Source organism: Drosophila persimilis, unplaced genomic scaffold (genome assembly GCF_003286085.1).
Source record: "Drosophila persimilis strain 14011-0111.01,24,50 unplaced genomic scaffold, DperRS2 tig00000223-arrow-arrow-pilon, whole genome shotgun sequence".
NCBI lineage: Eukaryota > Metazoa > Arthropoda > Insecta > Diptera > Drosophilidae > Drosophila > Drosophila persimilis.
The window spans coordinates 4,080-20,413 of record NW_020825306.1 but is presented as its reverse complement, the minus strand read 5'-3'; the positions used below and the strand labels follow the sequence as shown (position 1 = coordinate 20,413).

Genomic DNA, 16,334 nt, shown 5'->3' with positions numbered 1-16,334 from the left:
ATTCTGGTTGATCCTGCCAGTAGTTATATGCTTGTCTCAAAGATTAAGCCATGCATGTCTAAGTACACACGAATTAAAAGTGAAACCGCAAAAGGCTCATTATATCAGTTATGGTTCCTTAGATCGTTAACAGTTACTTGGATAACTGTGGTAATTCTAGAGCTAATACATGCAATTAAAACACGGACCTTATGGGACGTGTGCTTTTATTAGGCTAAAACCAAGCGATCGTAAGATCGTTACATTGGTTGAACTCTAGATAACATGCAGATCGTATGGTCTTGTACCGACGACAGATCTTTCAAATGTCTGCCCTATCAACTTTTGATGGTAGTATCTAGGACTACCATGGTTGCAACGGGTAACGGGGAATCAGGGTTCGATTCCGGAGAGGGAGCCTGAGAAACGGCTACCACATCTAAGGAAGGCAGCAGGCGCGTAAATTACCCACTCCCAGCTCGGGGAGGTAGTGACGAAAAATAACAATACAGGACTCATATCCGAGGCCCTGTAATTGGAATGAGTACACTTTAAATCCTTTAACAAGGACCAATTGGAGGGCAAGTCTGGTGCCAGCAGCCGCGGTAATTCCAGCTCCAATAGCGTATATTAAAGTTGTTGCGGTTAAAACGTTCGTAGTTGAACTTGTGCTTCATACGGGTAGTACAACTTACAATTGTGGTTAGTACTATACCTTTATGTATGTAAGCGTATTACCGGTGGAGTTCTTATATATAATTAAGTACTTGTATTTTTTTATATATTCCTCCTATTTAAAAACCTGCATTAGTGCTCTTCATCGAGTGTTATTGTGGGCCGGTACAATTACTTTGAACAAATTAGAGTGCTTAAAGCAGGCTTCAAATGCCTGAATATTCTGTGCATGGGATAATGAAATAAGACCTCTGTTCTGCTTTCATTGGTTTTCAGATCAAGAGGTAATGATTAATAGAAGCAGTTTGGGGGCATTAGTATTACGACGCGAGAGGTGAAATTCTTGGACCGTCGTAAGACTAACTTAAGCGAAAGCATTTGCCAAAGATGTTTTCATTAATCAAGAACGAAAGTTAGAGGTTCGAAGGCGATCAGATACCGCCCTAGTTCTAACCATAAACGATGCCAGCTAGCAATTGGGTGTAGCTACTTTTATGGCTCTCTCAGTCGCTTCCCGGGAAACCAAAGCTTTTGGGCTCCGGGGGAAGTATGGTTGCAAAGCTGAAACTTAAAGGAATTGACGGAAGGGCACCACCAGGAGTGGAGCCTGCGGCTTAATTTGACTCAACACGGGAAAACTTACCAGGTCCGAACATAAGTGTGTAAGACAGATTGATAGCTCTTTCTCGAATCTATGGGTGGTGGTGCATGGCCGTTCTTAGTTCGTGGAGTGATTTGTCTGGTTAATTCCGATAACGAACGAGACTCAAATATATTAAATAGATATCTTCAGGATTATGGTGTTGAAGCTTATATAGCCTTCATTCATGGTGGCAGTAAAATGTTTATTGTGTTTGAATGTGTTTATATAAGTGGAGCCGTACCTGTTGGTTTGTCCCATTATAAGGACACTAGCTTCTTAAATGGACAAATTGCGTCTAGCAATAATGAGATTGAGCAATAACAGGTCTGTGATGCCCTTAGATGTCCTGGGCTGCACGCGCGCTACAATGAAAGTATCAACGTGTATTTCCTAGACCGAGAGGTCCGGGTAAACCGCTGAACCACTTTCATGCTTGGGATTGTGAACTGAAACTGTTCACATGAACTTGGAATTCCCAGTAAGTGTGAGTCATTAACTCGCATTGATTACGTCCCTGCCCTTTGTACACACCGCCCGTCGCTACTACCGATTGAATTATTTAGTGAGGTCTCCGGACGTGATCACTGTGACGCCTTGCGTGTTACGGTTGTTTCGCAAAAGTTGACCGAACTTGATTATTTAGAGGAAGTAAAAGTCGTAACAAGGTTTCCGTAGGTGAACCTGCGGAAGGATCATTATTGTATGTTTCTACCGTTAACAAAAATATATATATATTGCCAATTTACCAAACAAAATATGTTTTTATAAAATCATAATTGTAAAATAAAATATATTCAGTTGTATATATTATATGTTTATATTAATTATATTGCCAATATACTCATTTAGTAGTAGCTATACATATAACATTGTGTTCTATGTGTGTAGCAATTAATATATAAATACATATTGATGATATTATTACAATAATATTGATTTATAAAATCTGTGTGCATATGTACCATAGTATGCACGCGTTGCGAATATGTATTGTCCATCATAGCTATGGGCATACATTGGTTAATGCAACAGCCTAAAAAGTACAATGTTGTACCTGATTTCAGGTTAATACTTTTATATAAATTGATAATTATCAAACAAGCCAAAATACATATTATATTATTTAAAAATATGGTAATATATCGCTTATATAAAACTAAGACATTTCGCAACATTCTTTTAGGATAAAACTAAAATTTATTGAAGGAATTGATATATGCCAGTAAAATGGTGTATTTTTAATTTCTTTCAATAAAGACATATCTGACAAATAAATGAATAAACAAATTTTAATCACTCTAAGCGGTGGATCACTCGGCTCATGGGTCGATGAAGAACGCAGCAAACTGTGCGTCATCGTGTGAACTGCAGGACACATGAACATCGACATTTTGAACGCATATCGCAGTCCATGCTGTTTGGTACTTTAATTAATTTTATAGTGCTGCTTGGACTACATATGGTTGAGGGTTGTAAGACTATGCTAAATAAGTTGTTTAAAAATTTTACGAAATTTTTAAGCATATTGTATATTATTGGATATATATATATATATATTCATAATATTGATATTAAATGGAAACGCATTATCTCTCATTGTTGTATATATTTGTGTGAGAAGAACGAAGAAAAATATATATTTTTTTGTCCTTTTTGAATCAAATAATACTGAGGAATGTCTAGCATAAAAAAATAATTAAAGTTTTTTCATCTAGAATTGCCTCTTATTAATGTTTCGAAAGGAAATTTTGTTGTAAATATAAATATTTAATATTCTTCGTGATATTCGTTATAAAATACGAATATTATAATGATTTCATTATGAGAACGCTCTATATATAATAATATAGTGTAATTATCATTATAAATTTTAATATACGTATATACAACCTCAACTCATATGGGACTACCCCCTGAATTTAAGCATATTAATTAGGGGAGGAAAAGAAACTAACCAGGATTTTCTTAGTAGCGGCGAGCGAAAAGAAATCAGTTCAGCACTAAGTCACTTTGTCTATATGGCAAACGTGAGATGCAGTGTATGGAGCGTCAATATTCTAGTATGAGAAATTAACGATTTAAGTCCTTCTTAAATGAGGCCATTTACCCATAGAGGGTGCCAGGCCCGTATAACGTTAATGATTACTAGATGATGTTTCCAAAGAGTCGTGTTGCTTGATAGTGCAGCACTAAGTGGGTGGTAAACTCCATCTAAAACTAAATATAACCATGAGACCGATAGTAAACAAGTACCGTGAGGGAAAGTTGAAAAGAACTCTGAATAGAGAGTTAAACAGTACGTGAAACTGCTTAGAGGTTAAGCCCGATGAACCTGAATATCCGTTATGGAAAATTCATCATTAAAGTTGTAATATTTTAACAATATTATAATAATAGTGTGCATTTTTTCCATATAAGGACATTGTAATCTATTAGCATATAACAAATTTATCATAAAATATGACTTATAGTTTATTCAAATTATTATGCTTGCATTTTAACATAGAATAAATGTCATTAATTTGATAAAGTGTTGATAAATTAAAATTAATACAGTGCGTTAATTTTTCGAAATTATATAATGGCATAATTATCATTGATTTTTGTGTTTATTATATGCATTTGTATGATTAACAATGCGAAAGATTCAGGATACCTTCGGGACCCGTCTTGAAACACGGACCAAGGAGTCTAACATATGTGCAAGTTATTGGGAGATAAACCTAATAGCGTAATTAACTTGACTAATAATGGGATTAGTTTTTTAACTATTTATAGATAATTAACACAATCCCGGGGCGTTCTATATAGTTATGTATAATAATATTTATATTATTTATGCCTCTAACTGGAACGTACCTTGAGCATATATGCTGTGACCCGAAAGATGGTGAACTATACTTGATCAGGTTGAAGTCAGGGGAAACCCTGATGGAAGACCGAAACAGTTCTGACGTGCAAATCGATTGTCAGAATTGAGTATAGGGGCGAAAGACCAATCGAACCATCTAGTAGCTGGTTCCTTCCGAAGTTTCCCTCAGGATAGCTGGTGCATTTTAATGTTATATAAAATAATCTTATCTGGTAAAGCGAATGATTAGAGGCCTTAGGGTCGAAACGATCTTAACCTATTCTCAAACTTTAAATGGGTAAGAACCTTAACTTTCTTGATATGAAGTTTAAGGTTATGATATAATGTGCCCAGTGGGCCACTTTTGGTAAGCAGAACTGGCGCTGTGGGATGAACCAAACGTAATGTTACGGTGCCCAAATTAACAACTCATGCAGAAACCATGAAAGGCGTTGGTTGCTTAAAACAGCAGGACGGTGATCATGGAAGTCGAAATCCGCTAAGGAGTGTGTAACAACTCACCTGCCGAAGCAACTAGCCCTTAAAATGGATGGCGCTTAAGTTGTATACCTATACATTACCGCTAAAGTAGATGATTTATATTACTTGTGATATAAATTTTGAAACTTTAGTGAGTAGGAAGGTACAATGGTATGCGTAGAAGTGTTTGGCGTAAGCCTTCATGGAGCTGCCATTGGCACAGATCTTGGTGGTAGTAGCAAATAATCGAATGAGACCTTGGAGGACTGAAGTGGAGAAGGGTTTCGTGTGAACAGTGGTTGATCACGAGTTAGTCGGTCCTAAGTTCAAGGCGAAAGCCGAAAATTTTCAAGTAAAAAATCAGTGAGTAATATTGTCAAATCTTTTATGATTTTTAAATACTTGAATAATTTTGAACGAAAGGGAATACGGTTCCAATTCCGTAACCTGTTGAGTATCCGTTTGTTATTAAATATGGGCCTCGTGCTCATCCTGGCAACAGGAACGACCATAAAGAAGCCGTCGAGAGATATCGGAAGAGTTTTCTTTTCTGTTTTATAGCCGTACTACCATGGAAGTCTTTCGCAGAGAGATATGGTAGATGGGCTAGAAGAGCATGACATATACTGTTGTGTCGATATTTTCTCCTCGGACCTTGAAAATTTATGGTGGGGACACGCAAACTTCTCAACAGGCCGTACCAATATCCGCAGCTGGTCTCCAAGGTGAAGAGTCTCTAGTCGATAGAATAATGTAGGTAAGGGAAGTCGGCAAATTAGATCCGTAACTTCGGGATAAGGATTGGCTCTGAAGATTGAGATAGTCGGGCTTGATTGGGAAACAATAACATGGTTTATGTGCTCGTTCTGGGTAAATAGAGTTTCTATCATTTATGGTAGTTACTTGTTCCCCGGATAGTTTAGTTACGTAGCCAATTGTGGAACTTTCTTGCTAAAATTTTTAAGAATACTAATTGGGTTAAACCAGTTAGTTCTTATTAATTATAACGATTATCAATTAACAATCAATTCAGAACTGGCACGGACTTGGGGAATCCGACTGTCTAATTAAAACAAAGCATTGTGATGGCCCTAGCGGGTGTTGACACAATGTGATTTCTGCCCAGTGCTCTGAATGTCAAAGTGAAGAAATTCAAGTAAGCGCGGGTCAACGGCGGGAGTAACTATGACTCTCTTAAGGTAGCCAAATGCCTCGTCATCTAATTAGTGACGCGCATGAATGGATTAACGAGATTCCTACTGTCCCTATCTACTATCTAGCGAAACCACAGCCAAGGGAACGGGCTTGGAATAATTAGCGGGGAAAGAAGACCCTTTTGAGCTTGACTCTAATCTGGCAGTGTAAGGAGACATAAGAGGTGTAGCATAAGTGGGAGATATTAGATTTCGGTTTGGTATCGACAATGAAATACCACTACTCTTATTGTTTCCTTACTTACTTGATTAAATGGAACGTGTATCATTTCCTAGCCATTATACGGATATATTTATTATATCTTATGGTATTGGGTTTTGATGCAAGCTTCTTGATCAAAGTATCACGAGTTTGTTATATAATCGCAAACAAATTCTTTAATGAGAAAATGCATTTATGTATTTTCAATTTGAAAATTTGGTATAACTCCAATTACTCAGGTATGATCCAATTCAAGGACATTGCCAGGTAGGGAGTTTGACTGGGGCGGTACATCTCTCAAATAATAACGGAGGTGTCCCAAGGCCAGCTCAGTGCGGACAGAAACCACACATAGAGCAAAAGGGCAAATGCTGACTTGATCTCGGTGTTCAGTACACACAGGGACAGCAAAAGCTCGGCCTATCGATCCTTTTGGTTTAAAGAGTTTTTAACAAGAGGTGTCAGAAAAGTTACCATAGGGATAACTGGCTTGTGGCGGCCAAGCGTTCATAGCGACGTCGCTTTTTGATCCTTCGATGTCGGCTCTTCCTATCATTGTGAAGCAAAATTCACCAAGCGTTGGATTGTTCACCCATGCAAGGGAACGTGAGCTGGGTTTAGACCGTCGTGAGACAGGTTAGTTTTACCCTACTAATGACAAAACGTTGTTGCGACAGCATTCCTGCGTAGTACGAGAGGAACCGCAGGTACGGACCAATGGCACAATACTTGTTCGAGCGAACAGTGGTATGACGCTACGTCCGTTGGATTATGCCTGAACGCCTCTAAGGTCGTATCCGTGCTGGACTGCAATGATAAATAAGGGGCAATTTGCATTGTATGGCTTCTAAACCATTAAAAGTTTATAATTTATTTTATAAACGACAATGGATGTGATGCCAATGTAATTTGTAACATAGTAAATTGGGAGGATCATCGATCACCTGATGCCGCGCTAGTTGCATATAAAAACATTATTTAATACAATGACAAAGCCTAGAATCAATTGTAAACGACTTTTGTAACAGGCAAGGTGTTGTAAGTGGTTGAGCAGCTGCCATACTGCGATCCACTGAAGCTTATCCTTTGCTTGATGATTCGATATATATAAATTTATTCTTTATATATGAAAATTATTTTTATATATTTATATGAATATATACCTATAAATGGTAATATATATATATATATTAAAAAGAATATATTTTATATAAATATGGATAAATTATTTATCCTATATAAATTACGTTGGCTTGAATATGAATATAATGTTATATTATAAGTTTGTTATACTTAATTACATATGAAATGATACTTATAAAAATTGTATTATGTGAACACACGAAACATAGTGTATATGCATATGTGCAAATGTGAATGTATATATGAAATAATATGAATGCAAAAAGCATGGAGTGATCGTATGTGGAACTTGGAAGTATTTCTAATATTGGAATTTAATGATATGTGATATGAATGCAAGAATTAAATAGTTTGGTATATAAAATGTGATAATATTATATGTTATATTATAACATGAGCATGATTTGATTATGAATACAGAAAATATAAAGATATATTTTATATACATATGTACAAATATATGTATATTTGGAGTGATCGTATGTGGAACTTGGAAGTATTTCTAATATTGGAATTCAATGATATGTGATATAAATGCAAGAATTAAATAGTTTTGTATATAAAATGACAATATTATGGATATGGGGAAACATTCACCATATCCTAAAAATTATAACATGAGTATGATTTGATTTTGAATAGAGAAAATATAATGATATATTTTATATACATATTTACAAAAATATATGTATATTTTTGAAATTGTGTTATAATGAATAAAAATAACAAATAACGCCGAGGTGTGCTATAAAGTATCAATATTAGGTTTTATATGGATATGGATATGGATATGGGAATGTTTCTCATATATAATATAACATTATAGCATAATCACATTGCGATTATAAATATAGAAAATATAAAAATTTATTTAATATAAATAGATATATTACGTGTATATGTGAAATTAAAGCAAAGATACCAGCTGATATGATATCTTTCATGTAAATGAATGATGAATGTAATGAAAAATAATTAATTTAATTTCATATGATATGGGGAACATACTAAGTCGGCAATGTCTGTTTATTTTATATGCGTATATATATTTTTCTTAATATATATGAATAATTTTGAAGTGATAGTATAATATTTTGTATTAAAATACGAAAAGAAACTATTTTTAAAAGGTACTCTCAAGTAAAAATACCTGATTTGCGGAAAGCGTGGCAGAAAACCTATATAGGGAGTGGTAGTCTCGTGCATGGTATATTTCATATGAAAATTTTATAATGAAAAATTATTAATTTATTTCATATGATATGGGGAATATACTTAGCCGGCAATGTCTGTGTATTTTATATGAATATATATATATTTCTTAATATATATGAATAATTTTGAAGTGATAGTATTGTATTTTTTATTAAAATACGAAAAGAAACTATTGTTAAGAGGCACTCTCAAGTAAAAATACCCGATTTGCGGAAAGCGTGGCAGAAAACCTATATAGGGAGTGGTAGTCTCGTGCATGGTATATTTCATATGAAAATTTTATAATGAAAAATTATTAATTTATTTCATATGATATGGGGAATATACTTAGCCGGCAATGTCTGTGTATTTTATATGAATATATATATATTTCTTAGTATATATGAATAATTTTGAAGTGATAGTATTGTATTTTTTATTAAAATACGAAAAGAAACTATTGTTAAGAGGCACTCTCAAGTAAAAATACCCGATTTGCGGAAAGCGTGGCAGAAAACCTATATAGGGAGTGGTAGTCTCGTGCATGGTATATTTCATATGAAAATTTTATAATGAAAAATTATTAATTTATTTCATATGATATGGGGAATATACTTAGCCGGCAATGTCTGTGTATTTTATATGAATATATATATATTTCTTAATATATATGAATAATTTTGAAGTGATAGTATTGTATTTTTTATTAAAATACGAAAAGAAACTATTGTTAAGAGGCACTCTCAAGTAAAAATACCCGATTTGCGGAAAGCGTGGCAGAAAACCTATATAGGGAGTGGTAGTCTCGTGCATGGTATATTTCATATGAAAATTTTATAATGAAAAATTATTAATTTATTTCATATGATATGGGGAATATACTTAGCCGGCAATGTCTGTGTATTTTATATGAATATATATATATTTCTTAATATATATGAATAATTTTGAAGTGATAGTATTGTATTTTTTATTAAAATACGAAAAGAAACTATTGTTAAGAGGCACTCTAAAGCAAAAATACCCGATTTGCGGAAAGCGTGGCAGAAAACCTATACATGATGGACAGTTGATGTCCATCGGTATTGTATACAATATTTGGTACAGTATTGTATATAATATTATTATATGTTGTCATTATACTCAAAGTAGTGTTTAATAGGAGATATTTGTTTTCAAATTGATCTTAATAAAGATAATATAGTGAAACTAACCAAGATATATACTATTTAGTATATATCATTTCTGTTTCGAATTATTATCGTGAATTTTTGGAAATGGTCTTATATGATTAAATATTGTATGAGTGCCATTTCAACAATGTACCAGCATATATAATCAAAGCGATTTATATGCAAATTCAAATATTGCCAAAATATATAAATTCCATTCCACATGAACTCATGTGTTTGGTTTTATTTAATGTATATCACAAAAAACGCATACGAAATTGGATAAATTTTAAATTTGTTGTCAAAATACATAGTTTAAACACAATTAATATTGGTTTAAGCCTATATACGTGTGATAATATATTAAGTGCAAATAAAAAGATATTTTTGAACGAAAAAAAAATGTATATAATAAAATATATATATTTATATAGAGAAAAATGGCGAATGTGAATGCTATATAAAAATGGCCACAATCGTTTAACAAATTCTCATAAACTGTTGATAAAAAATAATTATTTATTTTTTTTTTTTTATTCAAAAGTATTATTGAGTTGTCAAATATTTACATATGTGAGCGTATGCGCACGAAACGAAAACATTATTCTGGTTGATCCTGCCAGTAGTTATATGCTTGTCTCAAAGATTAAGCCATGCATGTCTAAGTACACACGAATTAAAAGTGAAACCGCAAAAGGCTCATTATATCAGTTATGGTTCCTTAGATCGTTAACAGTTACTTGGATAACTGTGGTAATTCTAGAGCTAATACATGCAATTAAAACACGGACCTTATGGGACGTGTGCTTTTATTAGGCTAAAACCAAGCGATCGTAAGATCGTTACATTGGTTGAACTCTAGATAACATGCAGATCGTATGGTCTTGTACCGACGACAGATCTTTCAAATGTCTGCCCTATCAACTTTTGATGGTAGTATCTAGGACTACCATGGTTGCAACGGGTAACGGGGAATCAGGGTTCGATTCCGGAGAGGGAGCCTGAGAAACGGCTACCACATCTAAGGAAGGCAGCAGGCGCGTAAATTACCCACTCCCAGCTCGGGGAGGTAGTGACGAAAAATAACAATACAGGACTCATATCCGAGGCCCTGTAATTGGAATGAGTACACTTTAAATCCTTTAACAAGGACCAATTGGAGGGCAAGTCTGGTGCCAGCAGCCGCGGTAATTCCAGCTCCAATAGCGTATATTAAAGTTGTTGCGGTTAAAACGTTCGTAGTTGAACTTGTGCTTCATACGGGTAGTACAACTTACAATTGTGGTTAGTACTATACCTTTATGTATGTAAGCGTATTACCGGTGGAGTTCTTATATATAATTAAGTACTTGTATTTTTTTATATATTCCTCCTATTTAAAAACCTGCATTAGTGCTCTTCATCGAGTGTTATTGTGGGCCGGTACAATTACTTTGAACAAATTAGAGTGCTTAAAGCAGGCTTCAAATGCCTGAATATTCTGTGCATGGGATAATGAAATAAGACCTCTGTTCTGCTTTCATTGGTTTTCAGATCAAGAGGTAATGATTAATAGAAGCAGTTTGGGGGCATTAGTATTACGACGCGAGAGGTGAAATTCTTGGACCGTCGTAAGACTAACTTAAGCGAAAGCATTTGCCAAAGATGTTTTCATTAATCAAGAACGAAAGTTAGAGGTTCGAAGGCGATCAGATACCGCCCTAGTTCTAACCATAAACGATGCCAGCTAGCAATTGGGTGTAGCTACTTTTATGGCTCTCTCAGTCGCTTCCCGGGAAACCAAAGCTTTTGGGCTCCGGGGGAAGTATGGTTGCAAAGCTGAAACTTAAAGGAATTGACGGAAGGGCACCACCAGGAGTGGAGCCTGCGGCTTAATTTGACTCAACACGGGAAAACTTACCAGGTCCGAACATAAGTGTGTAAGACAGATTGATAGCTCTTTCTCGAATCTATGGGTGGTGGTGCATGGCCGTTCTTAGTTCGTGGAGTGATTTGTCTGGTTAATTCCGATAACGAACGAGACTCAAATATATTAAATAGATATCTTCAGGATTATGGTGTTGAAGCTTATATAGCCTTCATTCATGGTGGCAGTAAAATGTTTATTGTGTTTGAATGTGTTTATATAAGTGGAGCCGTACCTGTTGGTTTGTCCCATTATAAGGACACTAGCTTCTTAAATGGACAAATTGCGTCTAGCAATAATGAGATTGAGCAATAACAGGTCTGTGATGCCCTTAGATGTCCTGGGCTGCACGCGCGCTACAATGAAAGTATCAACGTGTATTTCCTAGACCGAGAGGTCCGGGTAAACCGCTGAACCACTTTCATGCTTGGGATTGTGAACTGAAACTGTTCACATGAACTTGGAATTCCCAGTAAGTGTGAGTCATTAACTCGCATTGATTACGTCCCTGCCCTTTGTACACACCGCCCGTCGCTACTACCGATTGAATTATTTAGTGAGGTCTCCGGACGTGATCACTGTGACGCCTTGCGTGTTACGGTTGTTTCGCAAAAGTTGACCGAACTTGATTATTTAGAGGAAGTAAAAGTCGTAACAAGGTTTCCGTAGGTGAACCTGCGGAAGGATCATTATTGTATGTTTCTACCGTTAACAAAAATATATATATATTGCCAATTTACCAAACAAAATATGTTTTTATAAAATCATAATTGTAAAATAAAATATATTCAGTTGTATATATTATATGTTTATATTAATTATATTGCCAATATACTCATTTAGTAGTAGCTATACATATAACATTGTGTTCTATGTGTGTAGCAATTAATATATAAATACATATTGATGATATTATTACAATAATATTGATTTATAAAATCTGTGTGCATATGTACCATAGTATGCACGCGTTGCGAATATGTATTGTCCATCATAGCTATGGGCATACATTGGTTAATGCAACAGCCTAAAAAGTACAATGTTGTACCTGATTTCAGGTTAATACTTTTATATAAATTGATAATTATCAAACAAGCCAAAATACATATTATATTATTTAAAAATATGGTAATATATCGCTTATATAAAACTAAGACATTTCGCAACATTCTTTTAGGATAAAACTAAAATTTATTGAAGGAATTGATATATGCCAGTAAAATGGTGTATTTTTAATTTCTTTCAATAAAGACATATCTGACAAATAAATGAATAAACAAATTTTAATCACTCTAAGCGGTGGATCACTCGGCTCATGGGTCGATGAAGAACGCAGCAAACTGTGCGTCATCGTGTGAACTGCAGGACACATGAACATCGACATTTTGAACGCATATCGCAGTCCATGCTGTTTGGTACTTTAATTAATTTTATAGTGCTGCTTGGACTACATATGGTTGAGGGTTGTAAGACTATGCTAAATAAGTTGTTTAAAAATTTTACGAAATTTTTAAGCATATTGTATATTATTGGATATATATATATATATATTCATAATATTGATATTAAATGGAAACGCATTATCTCTCATTGTTGTATATATTTGTGTGAGAAGAACGAAGAAAAATATATATTTTTTTGTCCTTTTTGAATCAAATAATACTGAGGAATGTCTAGCATAAAAAAATAATTAAAGTTTTTTCATCTAGAATTGCCTCTTATTAATGTTTCGAAAGGAAATTTTGTTGTAAATATAAATATTTAATATTCTTCGTGATATTCGTTATAAAATACGAATATTATAATGATTTCATTATGAGAACGCTCTATATATAATAATATAGTGTAATTATCATTATAAATTTTAATATACGTATATACAACCTCAACTCATATGGGACTACCCCCTGAATTTAAGCATATTAATTAGGGGAGGAAAAGAAACTAACCAGGATTTTCTTAGTAGCGGCGAGCGAAAAGAAATCAGTTCAGCACTAAGTCACTTTGTCTATATGGCAAACGTGAGATGCAGTGTATGGAGCGTCAATATTCTAGTATGAGAAATTAACGATTTAAGTCCTTCTTAAATGAGGCCATTTACCCATAGAGGGTGCCAGGCCCGTATAACGTTAATGATTACTAGATGATGTTTCCAAAGAGTCGTGTTGCTTGATAGTGCAGCACTAAGTGGGTGGTAAACTCCATCTAAAACTAAATATAACCATGAGACCGATAGTAAACAAGTACCGTGAGGGAAAGTTGAAAAGAACTCTGAATAGAGAGTTAAACAGTACGTGAAACTGCTTAGAGGTTAAGCCCGATGAACCTGAATATCCGTTATGGAAAATTCATCATTAAAGTTGTAATATTTTAACAATATTATAATAATAGTGTGCATTTTTTCCATATAAGGACATTGTAATCTATTAGCATATAACAAATTTATCATAAAATATGACTTATAGTTTATTCAAATTATTATGCTTGCATTTTAACATAGAATAAATGTCATTAATTTGATAAAGTGTTGATAAATTAAAATTAATACAGTGCGTTAATTTTTCGAAATTATATAATGGCATAATTATCATTGATTTTTGTGTTTATTATATGCATTTGTATGATTAACAATGCGAAAGATTCAGGATACCTTCGGGACCCGTCTTGAAACACGGACCAAGGAGTCTAACATATGTGCAAGTTATTGGGAGATAAACCTAATAGCGTAATTAACTTGACTAATAATGGGATTAGTTTTTTAACTATTTATAGATAATTAACACAATCCCGGGGCGTTCTATATAGTTATGTATAATAATATTTATATTATTTATGCCTCTAACTGGAACGTACCTTGAGCATATATGCTGTGACCCGAAAGATGGTGAACTATACTTGATCAGGTTGAAGTCAGGGGAAACCCTGATGGAAGACCGAAACAGTTCTGACGTGCAAATCGATTGTCAGAATTGAGTATAGGGGCGAAAGACCAATCGAACCATCTAGTAGCTGGTTCCTTCCGAAGTTTCCCTCAGGATAGCTGGTGCATTTTAATGTTATATAAAATAATCTTATCTGGTAAAGCGAATGATTAGAGGCCTTAGGGTCGAAACGATCTTAACCTATTCTCAAACTTTAAATGGGTAAGAACCTTAACTTTCTTGATATGAAGTTTAAGGTTATGATATAATGTGCCCAGTGGGCCACTTTTGGTAAGCAGAACTGGCGCTGTGGGATGAACCAAACGTAATGTTACGGTGCCCAAATTAACAACTCATGCAGAAACCATGAAAGGCGTTGGTTGCTTAAAACAGCAGGACGGTGATCATGGAAGTCGAAATCCGCTAAGGAGTGTGTAACAACTCACCTGCCGAAGCAACTAGCCCTTAAAATGGATGGCGCTTAAGTTGTATACCTATACATTACCGCTAAAGTAGATGATTTATATTACTTGTGATATAAATTTTGAAACTTTAGTGAGTAGGAAGGTACAATGGTATGCGTAGAAGTGTTTGGCGTAAGCCTTCATGGAGCTGCCATTGGCACAGATCTTGGTGGTAGTAGCAAATAATCGAATGAGACCTTGGAGGACTGAAGTGGAGAAGGGTTTCGTGTGAACAGTGGTTGATCACGAGTTAGTCGGTCCTAAGTTCAAGGCGAAAGCCGAAAATTTTCAAGTAAAAAATCAGTGAGTAATATTGTCAAATCTTTTATGATTTTTAAATACTTGAATAATTTTGAACGAAAGGGAATACGGTTCCAATTCCGTAACCTGTTGAGTATCCGTTTGTTATTAAATATGGGCCTCGTGCTCATCCTGGCAACAGGAACGACCATAAAGAAGCCGTCGAGAGATATCGGAAGAGTTTTCTTTTCTGTTTTATAGCCGTACTACCATGGAAGTCTTTCGCAGAGAGATATGGTAGATGGGCTAGAAGAGCATGACATATACTGTTGTGTCGATATTTTCTCCTCGGACCTTGAAAATTTATGGTGGGGACACGCAAACTTCTCAACAGGCCGTACCAATATCCGCAGCTGGTCTCCAAGGTGAAGAGTCTCTAGTCGATAGAATAATGTAGGTAAGGGAAGTCGGCAAATTAGATCCGTAACTTCGGGATAAGGATTGGCTCTGAAGATTGAGATAGTCGGGCTTGATTGGGAAACAATAACATGGTTTATGTGCTCGTTCTGGGTAAATAGAGTTTCTATCATTTATGGTAGTTACTTGTTCCCCGGATAGTTTAGTTACGTAGCCAATTGTGGAACTTTCTTGCTAAAATTTTTAAGAATACTAATTGGGTTAAACCAGTTAGTTCTTATTAATTATAACGATTATCAATTAACAATCAATTCAGAACTGGCACGGACTTGGGGAATCCGACTGTCTAATTAAAACAAAGCATTGTGATGGCCCTAGCGGGTGTTGACACAATGTGATTTCTGCCCAGTGCTCTGAATGTCAAAGTGAAGAAATTCAAGTAAGCGCGGGTCAACGGCGGGAGTAACTATGACTCTCTTAAGGTAGCCAAATGCCTCGTCATCTAATTAGTGACGCGCATGAATGGATTAACGAGATTCCTACTGTCCCTATCTACTCAGTTGCTTTTTGACTGCCATTCGAAGCAGACGTGTTTTTCAAGCGGTCCGCTATACCGTCGTTCGAATTAAGTAAAAAGTGATTTTTCCAAGTGGAAAATATATCAAAATTGCCGCGAGATCACGCGCTGTTCGTGAGTGAAATCGGGTGTTAATTTGGTGAAAGAACAAAGCAGATATTTGCAAATTAATATTTGCAAAATAAACGCTAAAAACAACCACGTGCGGAACCCTAGTTCGTAAACAAGTGCGAATAGTTCGACAACAAGTCGGAAT

The 16,334-nt window shown here is 34.9% G+C and overlaps 5 non-coding genes and 1 pseudogene across 5 annotated transcripts; all 6 read left to right on the top strand.

Moving 5' to 3' along the window:
* On the top strand, positions 1 to 1,995 carry LOC113565920. Its single transcript, XR_003408836.1, has one exon. It is a non-coding gene; the product is annotated as a small subunit ribosomal RNA (ribosomal RNA).
* Positions 1,996 to 2,591: 596 nt separating this feature from the next.
* Positions 2,592 to 2,770, top strand: LOC113565929. Its single transcript, XR_003408843.1, has one exon. It is a non-coding gene; the product is annotated as a 5.8S ribosomal RNA (ribosomal RNA).
* A 413-nt stretch (positions 2,771 to 3,183) lies between these two features.
* Positions 3,184 to 7,146, top strand: LOC113565924. The gene has a single exon (XR_003408840.1). It is a non-coding gene; the product is annotated as a large subunit ribosomal RNA (ribosomal RNA).
* Positions 7,147 to 10,156: 3,010 nt separating this feature from the next.
* LOC113565919 lies at positions 10,157 to 12,151 on the top strand. Its single transcript, XR_003408835.1, has one exon. It is a non-coding gene; the product is annotated as a small subunit ribosomal RNA (ribosomal RNA).
* Positions 12,152 to 12,747: 596 nt separating this feature from the next.
* LOC6603697 lies at positions 12,748 to 12,926 on the top strand. Its single transcript, XR_048217.1, has one exon. It is a non-coding gene; the product is annotated as a 5.8S ribosomal RNA (ribosomal RNA).
* Positions 12,927 to 13,339: 413 nt separating this feature from the next.
* LOC113565930 lies at positions 13,340 to 16,121 on the top strand (annotated as a pseudogene).
* Positions 16,122 to 16,334: the final 213 nt, after the last annotated feature.